A 22,808-nucleotide genomic window follows, 5' to 3' on the forward strand; every position below is an offset into this window, starting at 1 on the left:
GGGCATAGTCATCATGGCAAGTAGCTGTTGATAGCCCTATGTTCTGAAATAAAAAAATTAAGGTCATATAGCTCCTGGTCTCTCCCCTGTAATAAGAAGCATATAACCTCTGTCTCTGGTTTCCATGTTGGAATACATAGTCTAGAAATTGTTGGCAGAGATCATCATACATTTTACATTTAAGGGCCATGTGAGCTAGAGTTTCCACCAGGTGGGCATCGCATGGGCAGATCCTATCTCCTTCTGCCATACCTGCAAACCTACCCCTACGTGATAAATGGGGACCACACTGGGGTGAAGGCATCCTCCTTTGAAAAAATATTATTTATACTTTTCAGATATATACATTTCACTGATTTTACCGCCATTTTGACATTTTGAAACTTGACTTCTTTCCCCTTCTTTCTGCAGTTCCTTAGGTGTGTTTTTAATATCTTCTACATATCCAAATTTACTTAACTTAGTCATTTTTTATCTTCTTTAAATATATGCACTTATGTAGCTGCAGGTTATTAACAATAATCCTGTTTACAATTTGTCTGTAAATATTCAATAAACCATTTCCATTCTTTTATAAAAAGTTTGCTATCTTGATTTCTTATTCTCCCGGTAAGTTTCGCCATTTCTGCATATTCCATCAGTTTTTGTATCCATTCTTCCTTTGTTGAGACTTCTTCCAGGGGTGAAGGCACCCTGCTCTGTCCCCGTGCTAGTTTGAGTTGGTTAGCTTTTCTAGTAGGGCGGTTTCCCATACATTTGGGAAACGTGGTCCATGTTCACTCCTCTGAAAAGTATTTACAGATGGTACCTAACACCAAGGAAGTGGTCTTACCGCCTTTTAAAGCCATCCAGGTTGGTGGCCTTAACTGCCTCCTGGGGGAGCTAGTTTGACAATACAATGCAATACAATACAATATTGAAGCACTTTCTTTTATCTGTCTCAAATCTTAAGAAGCATGTAAGCCTAATACTCACTGCAGATGGTGACAGCAGTTACAAAATTAAAAGACGCCTGCTTCTTGGGAGAAAAGCAATGACATACCTAGACAGCATCTTAAAAAGCAGAGACATCACCCTGCCAACTAAGGTCCGTATAGTTAAAGCTATGGTTTTCCCAGTAGTGATGTATGGAAGTGAGAGCTGGACTATAAAGAAGGCTGATCGCCGAAGAATTGATGCTTTTGAATTATGGTGCTGGAGGAGACTCTTGAGAGTCCCATGGACTGCAAGAAGATCAAACCTCTCCATTCTTAAGGAAATCAGCCCTGAGTGCTCACTGGAAGGACAGATCGTGAAGCTGAGGCTCCAATACTTTGGCCACCTCATGAGAAGAGAAGACTCCCTGGAAAAGACCCTGATGTTGGGAAAGATGGAGGGCACAAGGAGAAGGGGACGACAGAGGACGAGATGGTTGGACAGTGTTCTCGAAGCTACCAGCATGAGTTTGACCAAACTGCGGGAGGCAGTGGAAGACAGGAGTGCCTGGTGTGCTCTGGTCCATGGGGTCACGAAGAGTCGGACACGACAAAACGACTAAACAACAACAAAAAGCCTAATGCGTGCTGTGGCTCGTTCACATCATGCACCTGGACTATTATCTTTCAGAGGCATCACTGCAATGTGCTTCAGAAGTCCATCGTTTTGTAATACCCTTAGCTCCTTGATGCTGTCTTTCTTACCGGTAGGGTTTCAACACATATACTATTGGGTAATGATGGCAAACAGAAAGCTTTTCTCAGCCTGAGCTTGCAAGGATAGAAAAATATACCATTTTGTTATTTATCTCTCTGGGATTTTGGGTGAAGGGGAGGCAGGGTAAAGGTCTGTGCTGGAAAATCCCAATCTCAATTCTTCATGGTAGAAGTGTACTAAAAAACTAAACCACTGGCTGAAATCAGCCTCAGCTGAATCATATCACCTTGCCTAATGGTAGGGCCGGGTCATCTGGGAGAGGAGCCAGCATGCACAAATTCAAATCTATGGTAAGCCATGACATCCATATGGGAAAATTGGCCTTGGTGCAAACTGACGGCTTTTAATGGAGAACAAGGAGTTTCACCAGCGGCCACAGTAGACATCACTTGGTTAGATGGACCAACAGTCAAAATAGCTTCATGCGTGTTCACTTTAAATAAGTTGGCAATCAGTTTGTTTGACAAGGACATCAAAGTTTCCTATCAAAAGAACATTAAAAATGGAATAGTTTTCATTGTTAACCTGGTTTCATAACTCAAGACACTCCCAATAATAATAATAAAAAGATATATATACTTAAGCCACATTGTGTTGATTGAGTACCGGTACTTTATAATCTGAATATTTTTGGAATGATATTTGCCCAGCAACTGGAAAAAAAGCTTACATTTGTGTCTATTATTATTATTATTATTTAAAGTGATTAACTTTCTGGGCCAGAAATTAGCTCCTTTAAATATATGAGCTAAATAATTGGTGTTTTATAGGTGGAAAAAAACAAAACACAGATGGATATGGAGGTGGTAAAGATGTCCATGTGTCCTACTTCACAGAGGACAGATCTCTAGTTGAAAGATGGTCTAGTAGAAGCCCAATTTAAAGGTAAATAACAGGTTAGCTGGCCTGTCTTCCTTCCTAGTCTAGTATTTGTGTGTATCTTGTGTGTGTGTTCACAGTCAGATTTTATGCAAATAAAAACATCCTCATTTTTTGTGATGTATTTCAGAAGCACACACCTAACCACCCTAGAGAGGGAATTTCTAAAATTCCTTTGTAGAGTTTCCATTACTACTGTATTCCTTACTAGATGCCTGAGAAGAGGTAACTTCTTCTTAGATATGGGTACTTTTACTGCTTTTTAAGAATACAAGAGAAGTCCTGCGGGAACCGGCCAAGCACCCATCCATTCTATTTCTCTGGCAAGATCTGAATACCTTAATTGGAAAAAAAAAAAACTTTAAGCAGTTTACAAAACCAATATAAAACGTTTGCCCAAATGCAGTTAAAACCAAACAGTAAAACCAAATTTACAAAGAGATTATCGATACAGGTAAAACCAGCCAATTAAAACAGATATAAATAATAAAATTATATTTCTGGGTCTCTGGCTAGAGTTGCTTAAACAAAAAATATATATTAGCAGGTGCTCCAAGCAATGCATTGAAGGCCCCTGCCTAATATTAATCTATTCCAGCTGCCTTTTATCTGACAAACATTTAGTAGCCAATCCGCCACAAACTAAAAAATAATAAGCTCGCAAAACCACCTTGCCGCCCCTGAACTGGAAATCCATCTGGATCTCCCCATTCAGTTTTGAAACCATCTTGGATTAAGACGGCCATGTAATTGCACCCTGAGTTTGACCAAAACCAGGGGAACTGAAATAACATGCCCAATGCATGTTTCTGATCCGAGAAGGATTAGGAGTGACTGGAAGTGTTGTGAGAAAGCCTTTTCCCAGGAGATCTCTCGCCCAGATAGCTGACCAGAGGCCTCTTTTAGTTTGTGAACTTCCAAGGCACCTTTCAGCATCCTTTGATGTGAGCCCTTTGCTTCCTGCCATGCCGAAATACAAAAAACAGCAACACCCACCCTTGCTCTCAACATTGTGTCTATGCAAATCGAACTTATTTGGTCAACATAAACTCACCTAAGCCTGCGCTTTGAACTGCTAACACCTGGGAGACCAGATCCTTGTAGACCTTAAAGATGGGGATTTAAGAGTATGTTTGTCTAGAAGATGCTCTATTATCTCCTTCTTAGCAAGCTCTCAAGGCATCGTATTAACTTAAGCAATGGAGGAGGAGCGATTTGCTTTGAAAAGCAACACAAGCCAGGAAAGAGAGTTAAAGTTCAAACTGTATCCTTTACTGCTCTCTCTGTGTGTGTGTTTAATGCAGTTGTTTGTGGGCAGGATGGGTGCAGGGGGGTCTTCAGGCGCACTATATTTGCCAGAGTCCTTAAACAAATGACTGAAGGATGGAGTTTCCAGTCTTTAGAGCAACAGAGAGAGAGAGAGAAAGAGAGAGGGAGAGAGAGAGACTCTTTTGTGTTTGTGGATTCAAAGCAGGCTGTTAATGATACCTGAATGTAATTACTGTTTGTTATTGCTATGTGGTGTCTTCTTAAATAAAGGAGAAGAGAGGAAAGCAGAAGGTAAACAAACTTCATGGAGACCAAGAGAACTTCAAAAGCCAAGCGAGGGCCACCCCAGAGTCCAAACACAGCTTTCCTGCTCCCAGCTCCTTAAAAGCAACAAAAGAGTCTTGTGGCACCTTAAAGACGGATTAGCAAATTTATTTTAGCGTAAGGAACTTTCATGCGGTAAAGTCCCACTTCATGAGATGCATGAAGACATCGTCCTGAGTTGCAGGCACACATTTATGCACATATACAAGGCATGGTTGGTTGGTTGAAATTGCAAGCCGTGAGGTCAGAGGGAAATGAAATGCAAAAGAGAGTAATAATTATGTACTTAACAGTGGTAATTCGCAAAAATTTAAATTCAAAAATGTTATTTTTTAATTTAAAACCCTAAACGGCCTCGGGCCAGTATACCTGAAGGAGCATCTCCACCCCCATCGTTCAGCGCCGAGGGCCTTCTGGCAGTTCCCTCACTGCGAGAAGCAAAGCTACAGGGAACCAGGCAGAGGGCCTTCTCGGTAGTGGCGCCCGCCCTGTGGAACTCCCTCCCACCAGATGTCAAAGAGATGAACAACTATCTGACGTTTAGAAGACATCTGAAGTCAGGAAGTTTTTAATGACTAGTGTTTTAATGTACTGTTAATCTTTCATTGGACGCCGCCCAGAGCAGCTGGGGAAACCCAGCCAGATGGGTGGGGTATTATCATCATCATCATCATCATCATCATCATCATCATTAATTTATTTATACCCTGCCCCTCTGACTGGGTTCCCCCAGCCACTGTAAGGTAATCATGAATGGAGTTGTTCTAGGGGTGAACCAATGGAGGAAAAAACTGAATAATATTATAATTTTAGAATATCTAACCGTGAAGATACACAGAATGAAAGGGTTTAAGGTCTGTGAGAAAGAGGAGGATTGGTTTGAGAAGATATTGAATTATTTGGGTAGGTCTGAACAATTTGGGGCACTTAAAATGTTAAAAGTTAAATAAACCTTGTGGATGGAGGAGTGTTAACGTATATAAAATTGTACATATGGTTAATTTGAATATGTTACTATTGATTATGTATACCCAATGTATCAGCTGCCTGGGGGGGGTCACTGTTTGTGTTTTGGTTGTTGGTAAAATAAAATAAAATAAAATAAAATGAATGGAGTTGTTCTGCCTCATGTCTATTTTTGCTTCTTCTGATGGCCTGGTTTGTTAGATAGCCACAGTTTCCAGAACCTTCTTTCCCCTTTTCATGCTGTCATCCCTTTTAGCAGAGTGTGTTACATTTTTTTCCATGCCTTTAAAGTTGCACTTGGATTACTTTCTGTTGTCACTTTAGGCACTGGGCCAGCTGAACACAGGCTGAACTGGGGGTATAAATTTCACTTTCGTGCGCACGCGAGTTGCACAAACCCTGAACTGTAAGAAGCCTTCTGTCCAAAAATGACATAAAATAATAATTGGTTTGTGCAATCCTTTACATGTCAGGGATGGAACTCGTGACTATTAGGAAGCAGCTTTTGAAGAAGCCAATATTTATTCAATTTCCCAGTGCGCCCCATGGCCCGAAAGATTTGGGGGACTTCTGGTCTAGGTGCGCACTGTACAGCTTGAATACCTGGGGGCTTCTCCAGATATCAAGCTGAACAGGCCTAGGGGATTTGAAAAGATGCTTGAGGGCAGAGGAAAACTGCAGCAAAAGCTAGGTAAAGGTAAAGGGACCCCTGACCATTAGGTCCAGTTGTGGCCGACTCTGGGGTTGCGGCGCTCATCTCGCTTTATTGGCCGAGGGAGCCGGCGTACAGCTTCCAGGTCATGTGGCCAGCATGACTAAGCCGCTTCTGGCGAACCAGAGCAGCGCACGGAAATGCTGTTTACCTTCCCGCGGGAGTGGTACCTATTTATCTAGTTGCACTTTGACGTGCTTTCGAACTGCTAGGTTGGCAGGAGCTGGGACTGAGCAACGGGAGCTCACCCCATCGCGGGGATTCGAACTGCCAACCTTCTGATCGGCAAGTCCTAGGCTCTGTGGTTTAACCCACAGCGCCACCCGCGTCCCTGCAGCAAAAGCTAGGCCTACTATAAAGCTTTATTGAAAAGGAGTGAGGTTTGGAGTCATTTGCTTGGGAACATGATCTTGGTAACTTCAGTTCCGCTAGCCATGTTATAACAGCCACATGCAGGCATAATCCTGTATCCCATTTTATGGGTGTTGCATGTGCAACGGTATTCTTAGACTCCAAGGAGAACTACTGGTTTCTAACCGACAAAGATGTATTGCAGCAGGACATCAAAAGATACAGTGACATGTGCAGAGAAAGGGAGATCATCTGCACACATTTACACTGAGAGGGGAAAATCGAGTGCTGTTTTACAACTGGAGCAATATTCCGAGAATCAAATCCACCGAGGGATAAAGTCAGCCCAGACTGTAAAGTGAGAAAAGGGGGAGGAAAAATGAAAATGTTCCATAGGCTTTAAAGGTCTCGGAATTTTAATACAATCTAATTTGACTGGCTGTGCTGTGGTCAAGGCTTTGGCGCTAGAGACAATGGAGGGGGAGGTTGCCAGCCCTGGCTCCAAAGAGTGGTCTGGTAACTTTTTGAAATGTTGCAGGATCTGTTTTTAAAGATACAAGAGCCTTCGCAAACTCTGAAGCTTGTAACATAGAGTGATAGGGGACAAAATCTAGACTTGGAACTTGTATCAATGTTTAGTAGTTTCACGGGGAAGGGCGGTGTAACATCTGCCTTCGATGCAGAAGGCATCCAGATGGACCCCCAACATCTTCATGTGGGCATTAGAATGTGTCCCTTTTTAAACCCCTGGTAAGTAGAGGTAAAGGGACCCCTGACCGTTAGGTCCAGTCGTGGCCGACTCTGGGGTTGCGGCGCTCATCTCGCTTTATTGGCTGAGGGAGCCAGCGTACAGCTTCCGGGTCATGTGGCCAGCATGACTAAGCCGCTTCTGGCAAACCAGAGCAGCGCATGGAAACGCCGTTTACCTTCCCGCCGGAAGTGCAAAGTCTACTTGCACTTTGACATGCTTTTGAACTGCTAGGTGGGCAGGAGCAGGGACCGAGCTCACCCTGTTGCGGGGATTCGAACCACCGACCTTCTGATCAGCAAGTCCTAGGCTCTGTGGTTTAACCCACAGTGCCACCCACTTCCCGCTTTGATCTATAGGCTACCACTAAAACGAGGCTGCATTTTATGCTGTACTCTAACTTATATTTTAATCAATTGTTTGTCGGGGTTTTTGTTTTTTTGTTTTTGTCTTGTTCTTAATATTTTTACTGTATTTATATCCGGTGTTAGCTGGCCTGAGCCCGGTTTTGGCCGGGGAGGGCAGGGTATAAATATATTATTATTATTATTATTATTATTATTATTATTATTATTATTATTATACCTTCCACACCCAACAGAGACTTATCCATTTGTAATCTTGGAGTCAAGTCTACAAATTATGTCTTCTTCCCTGAGAGCACATGTTGCGGTGGGATCATCAAGACCGACCTCAATGCTGTTGTGGGTGGGCGCGATTGGAAAGCCACAACAACCCGACTGGTGGTCCCTTGAGGTCTTGGAGTCTTAACATGCAAGCTGGCCTTATAGCTACAACATCCAGGGTAATTTCTGCCATTTTCCCCTGCATCCCTCTCTGCCACCTGATTAGAAGATTTGGTGAACTTTAAAGCTTGCCACTTTTAATTGTTTCTAATAAGTGTATTGCTCAACTACAGCCCTGTTCAGGGAAGTTTTTAATCTGTGATATTTTAGTGTATTTTTGGTTTCTATGGAAGCCGCCCAGAGTGGCTGGGAAAACCCAGCCAGATGGGTGGGGTACAAATAATAAATTATTATTATTATTATTATTATTATTATTATTATTATTATTATTATTATTTTTGAGTTCTCCCCACCCCACCCGAGGTTTTCTATGGACCAACATGATTACATTTTTTAAAAAACCCTGAGACATGGTCCCTGCAGCCAGTGATTTGATGAGTTGCATGCTGCCTCAGGGACCATACACTTGAAAAGCAGGATAAGAATACTGTAAATAAATAAAAAATATAAACTTCACATCTTGGAAGGTGGACTGCACAACTTGATGTTATAATCCTGGATAAGGAACAATGCCTTTAAGGTTTGGGGTGGGGGAATTACGCTCTAACAAAATGTTTTGTTATTGTATTGAATGTCAAATTCGGATCACATCCTGGGGTAAATGCTCAGTGTTTATTCAAACTCCATGCTGTTTCCATGAAAATTGGGATGTCTGGACAACTTCACTTGCCTTCGCATCTGGCTGAGATGTAGCAAAGCAACAAAAAGATGCTCGCTTTAGCCAGCCGTTGGGCTTATCCACACTTAATTTTCTCCTGCTCTTTCCAGGTGTATGCTTTAAAGCTCAACTGGAGCAAACAGCAATCCAAGGAAGACCTGAATGGACGTTTGCTCCAACTGAGCACTAAAGAGCAGGTTTTCACGGGGGAAAGCTCTAGAGCAAAGAACCCCCAAACACTGAACTTTTAAGCGCAGGCATGTGCCTGGAAAGTGCAGGGCAAGAAATAAATGTAGATAAATAAGCCCACTGTCACAAATGCGGATTGTTGTTGTTTAGTCGTTTAGTCGTGTCCAACTCTTGGTGACCCCATGGACCAGAGCACGCCAGGCACTCCCACTGCCTCCTGCAGTTTGGTCAAACTCAGGCTGGTAGCTTTGAGAACACTGTCCAACCACCTCGTCCTCTGTCGTCCCCTTCTCCTTGTGCCCTCCATCTTTCCCAACATCAGGGTCTTTTCCAGGGACTCTTCTCTTCTCATAAGGTGGCCAAAGTACTGGAGCCTCAGCTTCACGATCTGTCCTTCCAGTGAGCACTCAGGGCTGATTTCCTTCAGAATGGAGAGGTTGGATCTTCTTGCAGTCCATGGGACTCTCAAAAGTCTCCTCCAGCACCATAATACAAAAGCATCAATTCTTCGGCGATCAGCCTTCTTTATGGTCCAGCTCTCACTTCCATACATCATTACTGGGAAAACCATAGCTTTAACTATACGGACCTTTGCTGGCAAGGTGATGTCTCTGCTTTTTAAGATGCTGTCTAGGTTTGTCATTGCTTTTCTCCTGGTTTATGTTAAAGGGTGGTTGAAGAACAGCGAGGTAGCTCAGTTGGTTAGAGCGTGGTGCTGATAATGCCAAGGTTGCAGGTTCGATCCCTGTCTGGGACAGCTGCATTGCAGGGGGTTGGTCTGGATGATCCTCAAGGTCCCTTTCAACTCTACAATTCTATGATTCTATCTTAAGGGAGTCCCTGAGGTGGAGGAACAGAGGGACAGGGCTCTTGGGTTCACACTGCCGGAGTGCAAGGTAACCTGGCAACTTTTTCCTTATTTCTCCCTCCCACCCCATCCTTCTCTTTGCTGGCCACCAGAAACAGCTGAGAGATGGGGGTGAAGTCACGATGCTTGCTTCCCACCTGGTGGGTTGCTGTTGCAACAATTTGCAATTTGGTTCTGGCAGATCCTGCCAATGCGGTGCAGTGATTCAAATGTCAGGCTGCAATATAGAAAACGCTCATTCCGATCTCTATCCAGCTTTAAAGGCCACAGGCTAGATCTGAGCAAATCACTCAGACTGCTTACACCTTAACCCATTTGTAGTACCCAAAAAACATAGTTTTTTCTCTCTCTACCAGGAATCATTCATTCTCAAGCTCAACATGCTGCTTTCAATCTAGATTGATTCCAGATCCTGCCAATCCACAAGGGTGAGTGTCGTTAATTGCTTGGAAACCCTTCCCTTGGTTAGTTTATCCATGGATGTAAGCTAGCCTTCCTAATGCTTACCCAGGATGGGGACAAGATGAAGATGGTAGCCAGGTTTCTTCAACACGCAGTGAGGATCTGTGAATGTTATGCAACAGTATTTTGATTGCTAGATTTTGCTGAGCGATTTTATTGCACTGCACTTTTCAGAACTTTGTCTATTCAGTGGTACCTCGGGTTACCGACGCTTCAGGTTACAGACTCCACTAACCCAGAAATAGTACCTCAGGTTAAGAACTTTACTTCAGGATGAGAACAGAAATCATGTGGTGGCAGTGGGGGGCCCCATTAGCTGAAGTGGCACCTCAGGTTAAGAACAGTTTCAGGTTAAGAACGGACCTCCAGAACGAATTAAGTTCTTAACCCGAGGTACCACTGTATGCCAATAAAGGCTGGAGATTGAAATTGGGTTAAACCAAAAATTTTCATCTTTGCGCTTGCCCTGGGTGAATGAAAAAAGATGCTGTGATTGTGATCTTAGTATACACCCACCTACAAGTCATTGGGCAAGTGTACATACCCCTCCCCTCCCCCAATTTATTTGGTCCCCCTACATTTGTTTTCAGTGTGCAATGAGCTTTTACTTTCAGAATGAAACCAGCTTCTCAAGAAGCACTTTTCAGAGGCTTCTGTCACAGTGTCCTGTTGCGCCAGAAGGGGTTTAGTCATGCTGGCCACAAGACCCGGAAAACTGTCTGCAGACAAATGCTGGTTCCCTTGCCCTGAAAGCAAGATGAGCGCCGCACCACATAGTCGCCTTTCACTGGGCCTAACCATCCAGGGGTCCTTTGCCTTTACCATTACCTTTATTATGCAATGTATCTAGACTGGCTGTGGACTATGTAGAAAAATACCAAGTGCTGGGTCTCCACTGATTCTAGTATAAAATGCTGTGCATTTGCAGCCACGATGTAGAGCTATGATTTCTCCAAATCATCACTAAGCAAAACATCACACCTGGTGACCTGTCTAAGTCTAGGTAGTTCTGTAGTAGAACTACGTAAATTGTATAGAAATTTATTTATGTATGCTACTACAGCAGGAAGAATGTTACTTGCCCCAAAATGGAAAGAAGCAGAAGTCCCAGAAAAAGAAGATTGGCTACAAAAGCTTAAGGAATATGCAGAAATGGCGAAACTTACCGGAAGAATAAGAAATCAAGATGACAAACTGGAAATGGTTTATTGAATATTTACAGGCAGATTGTAAACAGATGAAAACATTAGCAGGATTAATGTAATAACCTGCAGTTTTATAAGAGTATATATTTACAGTAGATAAATAAATGAGCAAGTTAAATAAACTTGGATATGCAGAAGATATTAAAAAATTAATTTAAGTAACCGCAGAAAGAGGGGGAAGGAAGTCAAAATTTGGAAATGTTAAATCGAGTGTAAAACTAATGAAATGTATAAATTTGAAAAAAATATAAAAAATTATTTTGAAAAAGGAATTCAAGAAGTCTAGAGTGGAGTGGTCAGTGCAGGCTCCTGAGAAATTCAGCTTTCTTTTTATTTCTTTAAATGACTCCTAACAAGTTGCTTGGCGTTATGGTTGGGAAGATATGCTGCGGAAGCACGTGCAATTCCTACTGAAGCCTGAGAAGTGCCTGAATAAGATTCCTAGTAGCTTATTTCAGGACTAAATAGAGGGGGGCAAAGTCCTCGGTCTCCACTGAATCTAAAATAAAACTCATAAAATCATAGAATTGTAGAGTTGGAAGTAACCCCCAGGGCTAATCTAGTCTAACCCCCCCCCCCCCGCAGTGTCCAACGTGGAGCTTGAACCCACAGCCCCTGAGATTAAGAGTCTCGTGCTCTACCGACTGAGCTATCCAGTATACATAAGCATTCAGTTGGAAGGTGAGTCCTGTCTGACTGAGCCCTAACCTACCTTACAGGGTTGTTGGGAGCCAAAATTCTGCCCCGAGTTCCTTGGGAGAAAGGTAGCACATAGATCTAAAGGCAGCACGTAGATCTGCCGTTCTGCACACTCTCCAAATGGCAGCTTCTTCTTTCCATGTAGTGCACCCTGCCAAACCCCTGTTCCTCTCCGCAGCAGATCAAGAGCTATAACCAGCGGGTAACAACTTGCAGACACAACTCACTGGCTGGAAAATGTTCCTGACAGCAACAAGGAAGCTCACATTATCCATCCCTCGTATCCGTGAAAAAAGCTTAAATCAGGTACGCCACAGAGCTGGGTTTACTGATCAAAGCAAATTCATTCCAGACAAAAACAGAAAGGAGGCTCAATTATTTCCTAGTAGGGCTTAATGGGCTGCAATTGAGGAGAAGCATTTTTATGAATTAAGGGGTTGAGTTATGGTGATCCATGAGGTGCCAATCAAAGGGCCCTTCCTCCCAGGCAGGTGATGAAGGGCGCTTGCTACAGTGCAGCTGAAACCACATGAAATGACCTTGACTCTAGTTAGCAACTGGAAGGATGCCAAGTCAGTCATATTCCATATTAGCACAGCAGATGTGAGGGTGCTGGTCCCTTGAAGCCTAATTATCGGTGCTGCTTACCATCCCGCTTGCTAGCGCAGGACCATCAATGGGCGCACTAGTTCAAGGTGTATAGCAATTACTGCTGAAATTGCTTCTGATACTGCAGTCCCCAGTATTTGCCCAGTTATGGCCGATATGCCCTCATGGGCCAGATAGGACCTTTGCTGGACGCAGGTTGGTCCATGTTCACCCTAAGCCCACTTGAGACATTATAACTAGGAGTTCAGCCAACGCACGAGGGAAGGGCAATAGGAACAAGTGTGTAGATCTTGCTCTCTTACTATTCTGGTTTCTTTCCACTCTGGTTTAGGGTACGATTGCTGTTTTGCTCAGGGCTTGCTTGCTGGAATTTTGTTGCCCACGGTGAGAGCAGGATGCTGGAGAGCCAGTGTGGTGTAGTGGTTCGAGTGTGGGACTAAGACCTGGGAGACCAGGGTTCAAATCTCTGCTCTGCCATGAGGATTAGTGGGTGAACTTGCAGGGGCGAAGGAAGGGGGTGCAGTGCAGTGGGTGATCGCTTGCAGAGGGATTTTGAAATTAGGCTAAGCGCTGAAGGTTGATCACCTCTCATGTGGAGCCGAGCCTGTTGACATTTCTTACTGAAAGGTGCTATGGGGAGTGAGAGCAGTGTCAGTCTGGGTGGGGCAGGCATGCAAGTGAAAAATGAAGGGCACTCTAGGCTCCATCAAGCATCATAGACGAACAAGGGATGCGAGAAATGGACAGTGCCCTTTTGATATTTGTGAGGATGTCAAAGAGCCAGATAAAATGGCTAAAAGGAGAGGGAGAATCCATGGCTGAGGGTGGTGTCCCCTCCTGTCCCAGCCACCCTATCACAGGGGCAGAGGACCTTCTTGGTAGTGGTGCCCACCCTGGGGAACACCCTTCCACCAGATGTCAAAGAAAAAAACAACTACAGCGGATGTTCAGTTTGCAAACGTGATCCATGCGGCAAGCACATTCGCAACCCACAGCACCGAGTTTGTGCACACACGGATTGCGATTTGGTGCTTCTGCGCATGTGCAAAGCATGATTTAGCACTTCTGTGCATGCACAAGCGCCAAAACCCAGAAGTAACCTGTTCCGGTACTTCCGGGTTCAGCGCAGTGCACAATCCGAAATCGTGCAACCCAAAGCATCTGTAACCCAAGGTATGACTGTACCAGACTTTTAGGAGACATCTGAAGGCAGCCCTGTTTAGGGAAGCTTTTAATATCTGAAAGACTATTGTATCTTAATCTTTTGTTGGAGCCACCCAGAATGGTTGGGGAAACCCAGCCAGATGGGCAGGGTATAAATAAATTATTATTATTATTATTATTATTATTATTATTATTATTATTATTAGCTCCATTAAATTGCACAGCTTTTATCCTGACAGTTCTGCAAGAGGACACTGGTTGCTGGTTATAGAGGTCTGCCTGTCTAGAAGAGCAAAATCAGGTACCCCTATGCAAACATCCCCAGAGTTTTGCTTCGTAATTTCCGTTTTTCCTTTCCGTCTGAAATTTCACCAGAACTGGGGTGGGGCAAAGGCTTAAGGTAATTCCTGGAATCACAATTAAATCCAGCCAATGGGGGCACATAAGGTCTGGGGAAAATCCCATTGGGATTTCAGGTAGGATTCAATCATGTACCAGCAAACTGAGGTCTCGGAATCAGAGTTGATCAGGTGGTCTTGTGCAACGACCCTGCTTCCCCAAACAATTAGACTTTTTGCAATAAGTGACGGGGGGGCGTGGATGCATTGGGAAAGCGTATGGTAATGCTTTGAACACACCCTCACCTAATCTCCCTGCAAACGAATGAGGATGAATATTCAATGAACAGGTAAGCTAGAATGAGCGTTGGTGAACCACTTGCATCCTTTGTGTGATTTGTACATGTGTGCAAATGTTTCTCTTTCTCTAACACACAATGCTAAAATAAATTGTGTATTGGTTCTAGTTTTATTATTGTTAAAAGCGGCTAGAAAAGGAGACGGGGAGTAGCCTTCCAAGGAATAATAATTCACTGAGACCCTGTCTGCCTCTCTTGGCACTGTCCCGCACGAGGCAGCTGGCCTGTAATGGCATTTTAATGGTGTCATAATACGGTGCTTCTTTTAGGCGTGTCAAGCAGTAAGGCTTCATCACACTCCCACTTTTGGCAGGCGCTGCACTAAGCATGGCCTGCGGGGGTTTCACATAAGCAGCCATGTCTGCATCCAAGTATACTTTCAAAGTCTATATTACCAAAGATCCCCAGAGGCCACAGCAAAGAAAAGAAGGGAAAGGAAAGGAACATATATCTCCGTGTTTCTCCCCCTTCCAACCCCCACCTCTATTTCTCCTTCTGTGGCATATTCTCATCTAACTTTATGCAATTCATACAGCTGCATAAAGCAGTTTATTGCAGGGAGTAATCTTGAATTGTTTCTTCAACTCACCTCGGGGTGTTGTGACCCAGCGTAGTTTAACCTGGGATATAAAGTGTTCATGCTGCTTCCGTTGCGAGGAAAGTGGGATTTTGTTTGTGTTTTGGGGGAGAGATTGTCTTTTGTGGTTTTGTTAATTATTATACATTTTATGTTTGGGTATTCTCTTATTTGTGTGCCACCATTGGCTATGCAAATGTAATAAGCGGCGCTGTGGGTTAAACCACAGAGCCTAGGGCTTGCCGATCAGAAGGTCGGCGGTTCGAATCCCCCCGACAGGGTGAGCTCCTGTTGCTCGGTCCCAGCTCCTGCCAACCTAGCAGGTCGAAAGCACATCAAAGTACAAGTAGATAAATAGGTACCGCTCCGGCGGGAAGGTAAACGGTGTTTCCGTGCCCTGCTCTGGTTCGCCAGAAGTGGCTTAGTCATGCTGGCCACATGCTGGCTGTACGCCGGCTCCTTCGGCCAATAAAGGAAGATGAGCGCCACAACCCCAGAGTTGGTCACGACTGGACCTAATGGTCAGTGATCCCTTTACCTTTACTTTAACTAGTAATAAGATGAATTCATCTGATTTTTACACCACCCACTTTATTTGAGATGGGATGGGATGGAATGCATAGTCTTTTGTCCTCCTGACCCCCACCCTGTATAGCAAAGGGCCATCTATGGTCTCAGAGGTAGGCTGCAGTCTTGTATGTATTTACTTGGGAGAAAGTCCCACTGAGCTCAATTGGGCTTATTTCAGAGGAGACATGTACAGAACTGTACTGTTACAGGTGCTTATTGAAACCAGCGAATTCACATGTCCTTGCCTTTGTACTGAGTTGTGTTTTTCAATTAAATTGTACACTGTCCTGCACTGACTTCAAGGTCTCAAATAGACAGCTAGACCGAGCTTTCTGTAATATGCACATTTATTTGAGCATAACTGATTAATTGGCTAAAAGGCAGAGGGTTAACAGTGCAATCCTATACATGCCTACTCAGAAGTTAAGTCCCACTGAGTTCAGTGGGGCTCATTCCCAGGTAGGTCTGTATAGGATTACAGTCTTAATCCACACACAAAAATACCCACCAACCCCCCCCAGCCTTCAAATCAGTTGACAGCCCTAATAGCTTCCATTCTAATCTTAACAGAATTTAAGCTTACCAAAAAGAAAAGGAAATGGTTTACATCCTGCCACTTGGTACTGAGGGGCAAAAGAAGGAGACTATTAAAAATGTATATAATATGAAACTAGGAGGTCACTACAGGTTACTCTCCAGGAGCACCGACAGAGCCATGCGGAGAAATTAATGCCTGCCTTGAAACTGTTCCACTAATATAAGTTTCCTCCTAGCTCTGTATAAAATCAAACGGATTGCTCAGTGTCTCATTTCTATTGAAATGTGTTTTCAATTTAGAATTTCTTCCCGCCCGCCCCCCCTTGCACCCGCTCACTTCCAAATCCACCCACTAATATCCAAAAAGAGGGGGCCCAAACGCTGTTCTGACAAAATGTCCCTCTATAGCTTGTGGGTAATGAAACCCAGACGAACTTGCTGCCCATCGAAGAACAGCAAATGTGGTTTTTGAAATGATGGGTGGGTAGGCAAGGGAATAAAGGAGCAAGTGAGGAGCACCACTTGGGGAAGCAAAACAATACTGAAGAGATAGCAAAGTGGGACAGGAAGAGATGTAGAAGATGGGCGAATCTGAATATTTGGGTTTCTTTCAGTTTCTTGTTTTCCCAATCTTAAGTTCTGTTTTCCATCCGTTTTTGAAAAACCAGCCACATGAAAATTCATCGCCATGTTCCTGGCATGGAGAAACTGGACAGAGACAAGTTTTCCTCCCACTCTAACAACATTTGAATTCAAGGACCTCCAGTAAAGCTGAAGGCTGGGTGATGCAGTGCAAAGCTGAACTATGGAACTCACTCCCTCAGGAGGCAGGATGGTTTTAAAAGAGGACCGGACAGATTCATGGAGAAGAGGACTGTCAGTGGTTACCAGTGGTGTAGTGAGGGTTGCCAGTGCCCGGGGCTGCATGGAGAGGTGATGGGAGGGAAGCAAATGTACAGTGTATGCATGGGCATTCAACTGCCTAACCGCATCCACGTCACCCAGGAGATCGCAGCCACAGAGATAAGAAAAGAAGAGTTGTTCCGTTATCTGGAGAGGTCACACCAGGCATAGGCAAACTCAGCCCTCCAGATGTTTTGGGACTACAACTCCCATCATCCCTAGCTAACAGGACCAGTAGTCAGGGATGATGGGAATTGTAGTCTCAAAACATCTGGAGGGCCGAGTTTGGGGATGCGTGGGTCACACACACACAAACACACAACAAGCTGCTTTACCAAGTCAGACCATTAGACCATCCAGCTTACTGCCAACTGGCAGTGTCTCTTTAGAGTTTGAGACAGGAGTCTTTCGACGACGACGACGACGACGACGACGACGACGAAGAAGAAGAAGAAGAAGAAGAAGAAGAAGAAGAAGAAGAAGAAGAAGCAGCAGCAGCAGCAGCAGCAGGAGCAGCTATTATTTATACCCCGCCCATCTGGCTGGGTTTCCCCAACCACTCTGGGCGGCTGCCAACAAAATATTAAAAACATGATAAAACATCAAACATTAAAAACTTCCCAAAACAGAGCTGCCTTCAGATGTCTTCTAAAAGTCACCTGATGGGAGGGCGTTCCACAGGGCGGGTGCCACTACCGAGAAGGCCCTCTGCCTGGTTCCCTGTAACTTCTCTTCTCGCAGTGAGGGAACCGCCAGAAGGCCCTCGGAGCTGGACCTCAGTGTACGGGCTGAATGATGGGGGTGGAGATGCTCCTTCAGGTATACTTACCTAGTCTTACCTGAAGCTGCTGGGGCTTGAACCTGGGACCTTTTGAATGAAAAGCAGATGCTCTTCCACTAAGCTGTGCCCTTTCTCTGCGCTTCCTCAGGCTTCCAGAACTCTCCTTCAGAACCTCCTCACACACCTCTCTCACTATTTCTGATTCCCAGAAACCTATATTCAGAAGTTTCACTGCCACGAGGCAGAGCGTAGACCACCATGGTCAGCAGCCACTGAGAACTTCCATGAATTATTTCCCCTGGTACATCTTCTTCACTTTGCAGGAAGCAGCTAGGCCTTACCTACTTGTTATGACTCCTGACCTGTGCTCTGGCCCCAACTCAGATCTCCATGCGTCAGATACACCAAGCGGCCTGCAATGCCCCTGTTGATCCATCTGCATTATATTATGTCCTCATTTATTACCAAGTGTGGTTTTCAAAGGGGATTCATTAGAGAGACGCAACCCATTGCACAACGAAAGGACTGTTTTTCTTCCCACCGCTCTCGTGTTCCCACCTCTTCTCAAGTTTCTCTTTCCCTCCCTTGCGATGGCAGGGATATGAGATGCTGGTGGGACAATATTTTGGATCCAACACCAGTTCATCTGTTCTGGACAATTAATGTGGGTGGCAAACAATACCTGACTCAACCCTTTCCCACCTCTCCTTTCTTTTTGGTGGCTGCCAAAACCATGAGAAGTGGTTAATTATCTTCTACAGCCTGTCTCTTACTTAATAAGGTGCCGGACTGCTGCACTTCAGTCTGGAAAATCTGGCTTCCTCCTAAGAGAAACAAAGGAATAATTATATGCCTGTGCAAAGAAAGAGAGAGAAAATAAATATGCTTCATAGGAGAAATAATTTCAATAAGCGCCTAATTTGTGTTTTAAGAAAAAGCTCCTAGGATTCATATGTTCAGGCCCAATGCATAGTCCACACCTTGGGTAGCCACTTATCCATTGCCACAAAGAGGACACATATTTGCCTAAATGTAATGGTTCCAAGTGGTTGCTCGAGAGCAAGCAGGCAATTACCTGCCTACTTGGCTGTAAAGCCTTGCTTTAGCTGCAAAACAAACGTTATCCGTCCAGAGCACCACTCTCCCGTGGCTGGCTCATTCACTGGCAGAATCCGTGAGTGGGCGGCCCTTAAACTTTCCCCAGCAAAGTAATTTCTTGACGCCCAGTCTGTGCCTCACCTCTCTGCATGGAAGCTTACTGCGCAAAGAGGGCGTGGGTAACGGAGGACCCCTCTCCTCCCCCCTTTGCCCAGGCAAGGTCTCCTGGCACCGCCTCACCTCCTCCGAGCCCTGCAGCTCCTCTCCACTGGAGGTGTGGTTACTCTCCTCCGTTGAGGAGGAGCTACTTCTCACAATCCTCGGAGGCTCTCTGTACTCCATCCGGCTTTTCCTCTCTCCCTCCTGAACCATGGCAGTTCCCTGACAATAAAATTTGCATTTGCTCATTTATATGTATAGAATCATAGAATCTTAAGAATTGGAAGGGACCCCACGGGTCATCTAGTCCAACCCTCTGCAATGCAGGAATCTCAGTTAAAGCATCCATGACAGATGGCCATCCAACCTCTGTTTAAAAACCTCCAAGGAAGGCGAGTTCACCACCTCTCCTGGGAGTCAGTTGCACTGCTGAACAGCTCTTACTGTCAGAAAGTTTTCCAAATGTTTAGACAGATTCTCCTTTCTTGCAACTTGAAGCCATTGGTTCTAGTCCTAGCCCCCAGAGCATCATTTATAAAGACATTAAACAACAATGGGCCCAGGACAGAACCATGTGGCACCCTATTTGTCACTTTTTTCCAGGGTGACGAGGCACCATTAATGAGTACTCTTCGGGTCCAGTCAGTCAACCAGCTACAAATCCACCTAACAGTTACCTCATTCAACCCATATTTTACCAGCCTCCTTGCGAGAATATCATGGGGGACTTGGTCGAAAGCCTTACTGAAATCAAGATACACAAAGATAAGATGAAATAGTGAAACAAGTAGAATTGGAAATAAACCTCATAACGGGAAAGATTAAGAAAAGTGATGGATAATGAAAATAATAAGAAGCAAAATGTATAAGGAAACTAATATAACTAACAGTAGTGGTAAATGAATACAGACAACAAGAATTGTATAAACATGAGGATTTATTTGTTTATGGATACACTATGGAAATATGGATACAAATATGGAAAATGAATAACAATATACAGAATGGAAGAAAATAATGCGATAAAATTATATGTGACATAAAAAACCAGAAGAAGGAAGGAGGGAAGTCAGCTCTGAAGAGCAAGTATAAATGTAAAACGTAATACAATATGTGTTTGTGGAGTATCTAATTGAAAAACTAATAAAGATTATTTGAAAAAAGAGAGATCAAGATACACTATGTCCATAGCATTTCCCTGATCCACCAAGTTTGTAATTCCATCAAAAAAAGAAATCAGATTGGTTTGGCATGACCTATTTTTGATAAATCCATGCTGGGTCGTAGTAATCACAGCATCCTTTTCTAAATGCTCACAGACCAACTGTTGAATTAGCTGTTCTAGGAGCTTCCTTGGTATCGATGTCAAGCTCACCGGTCGGTAGTTACCTGGGTCTTCCTTTCCCCCCCTTTTGACAGTGTTTGCCCACCTCCAGCCTGTAGTGACATCACCTATTCTCCAAGAATTCTCAAAGATAATAGAAAAAAGCTCTGAAATTACATCCACGAGCTCCTTTAGTACCCTTGGATGCAGCTCATCAGGCCCTGGAGATCTGAATTCACTTAAAGTAGCTAGGTGTTCCCGTACTACCTCTTTTCCAACTTGGGCTGCAGCTCCCTCCTTACCTCATTTTTTCTGTTATCACCAGGTAGCACGTTTATTTTATTCAGTAAGGTTTATATATGCTTCACACACAAAATAAATAAATCTCCAAGCAGTCTCCCTAAAAATGGAATGAAAGAGTAAAAACTAGCAGTGGAAACTAACTTTTAAAAGCAGTCAACGTAATCAAATTATCATCAAAATATAGACACAAACAGCAGAGACATCACCTTGCCAACAAAGTTCCTTATAGTTAAAGCTATGGTTTTCCCAGTAGTGATGTATGGAAGTGAGAGCTGGACCATAAAGAAGGCTGATCGCCGAAGAATTGATGCTTTTGAATTATGGTGCTGGAGGAGACTCTTGAGATTCCCATGGACTGCAAGAAAATCAAATTCTGATCCATTCTGAAGGAAATCAGCCCTGAGTGCTCACTGGAAGGACAGATCCTGAAGCTGAGGCTCCAATACTTTGGCCACCTCATGAGAAGAGAAGACTCCCTGGAAAAAACCCTGATGTTGGGAAAGATGGAGGGCACAAGGAGAAGGGGATGACAGAGGATGAGATGGTTGGACAGTGTTCTCGAAGCTACCAGCATGAGTTTGACCAAACTGCGGGAGGCAGTGGAAGACAGGAGTGCCTGGCATGCTCTGGTCCATGGGGTCACGAAGAGTCGGACACAACTAAATGACTAAACAACAACAACATTTTCATTGGATAAATGTTGGAGGGTGTGCTGCACCAATTTTACTGGGACATCCCAAATCTACGGAAGCCATCCTGACTGGATCCCGGAATGTCCCATTTCCCACCTTCCAGCACCACCACTGAGCTCAGGGAGGAGAAGGAGCTTGCAGCCCGCGCTTGAGCTTGCAGTGGCGCTGTGCGAGTCAACTGACACCCACGAGAGTGCAGCAGCAAAAGACGTGGAAGCTGGGATGGCCCAATCGGTAGAGAATCATAGAATTTGCAGAGCCGGAAGTGACCACAAGGGCCATCTAGTCCAGCCTCCTGCAACGCAGGAATACTTTGCCCTTGAGACTCTTAATCTCATGCTCAGCCGACTGAGCTATCCTTCAGATGGGAAGTAGAATAACCATGCATGCCGCCACCTTAAGCTTCTTGGAAAAGGAAGGCTGGGATGAACAACAGAGAAATGGCGCCGACCATCAAATCCAACTTTTCTTGCATAGAATGCACTTATGCATATCTTCAACAGTGGTACCTCAGGTTACATACGCTTCAGGTTACAGACTCCACTAACCCAGAAATAGTACCTTGGGTTAAGAGCTTTGCTTCAGGATGAGAACACAAATCACGCCACAGAGGCAGTAGGAGACCCCATTAGCTAAAGTGGTGTTTCAGGTTAAGAACAGTTTCAGGTTAAGAACAGACGTCCAGAACGAATTAAGTTCTTAACCCGAGGTACCACTGTATAAGGAAAAACACAGATCCAACCTATTAACTTCAAGGAGTTCCCTTGCTGCTGCTGAGATCAGCCAATCAGCGTTGGAAATCTTCTGTCATTACCTGAAGTGCATTGACCAGGAAACGGACACTGTGTGGCCCTGAGTTGTCAGTTGAAGTTCTGATGGCAGATACCCCTCCCCTCACTTGCCACCTCCTTTTCTGACATCTGGTAACAAAGTGCAGCTCCCTTCTGAAGAAGTCCGTGGGAGGTTAAAGGCTAATGATATCAAAAACCCGAGGCTGTCTGGTTTATTGTAAGCCTTGTTTGCTTTAGATCGAGCTCATTGATCGGAATGAAACACCCACCACTAGGAAAGGAAATGTCTTCAAAAGTGAATTAGCAGCCTGGGTCTCAAAAAAGGAGATGGAGGTGGAGGAGCTCGGGATGGAGTCGGCTTTCAGAAATAGGCTGCAGCCTCATTAACTGGGGTTAATGACGTTTTCCTTCTCCTAGATGGGCTGCCTTCTCAAGCTGATGAGCTCCACCTGCTCCTATATGAAATGTAGGTTCACATATAACACCTTATAAAAGCTTATCCCATCAGAGCTTAGCATCCTTAGAGGAGGGCGTTTGAACAAAGGATCAAGATCCTTGCTGGGTACATGAAAATAATCATTCAGTTCTCTGTTGGTGACCTGTTTTATCTACTTAGCTTCCTAGCTACCAGAACCAGACCAGCACCTATTCCATCAGGTTGCAGCAGAAGAGGGGACAGAATGGATGCAGGACCATGCCATCAGCATATCTGAGAGACCAGCAACTTTCGTTGTATCCTCTTATTGAATTTTTCCATCCCAGCCGGTCATTAGAA

The 22,808-nt window shown here is 44.3% G+C and overlaps 1 long non-coding RNA gene across 1 annotated transcript; it reads right to left on the reverse strand.

Annotated features, from left to right (window-relative positions):
* Positions 1-8,968: 8,968 nt before the first annotated feature.
* Positions 8,969-11,971, reverse strand: LOC310766334. Its single transcript, XR_014550076.1, has 3 exons — positions 11,842-11,971; positions 9,970-10,026; positions 8,969-9,434 (listed from the first exon to the last, which is right to left on the reverse strand). It is a non-coding gene; the product is annotated as an uncharacterized lncRNA (long non-coding RNA).
* Between the last annotated feature and the right edge of the window lie 10,837 nt (positions 11,972-22,808).

This window comes from Podarcis filfolensis, assembly GCF_964270895.1.
Source record: "Podarcis filfolensis genome assembly, chromosome: 7".
In the NCBI taxonomy this organism is placed as follows: domain Eukaryota; kingdom Metazoa; phylum Chordata; class Lepidosauria; order Squamata; family Lacertidae; genus Podarcis; species Podarcis filfolensis.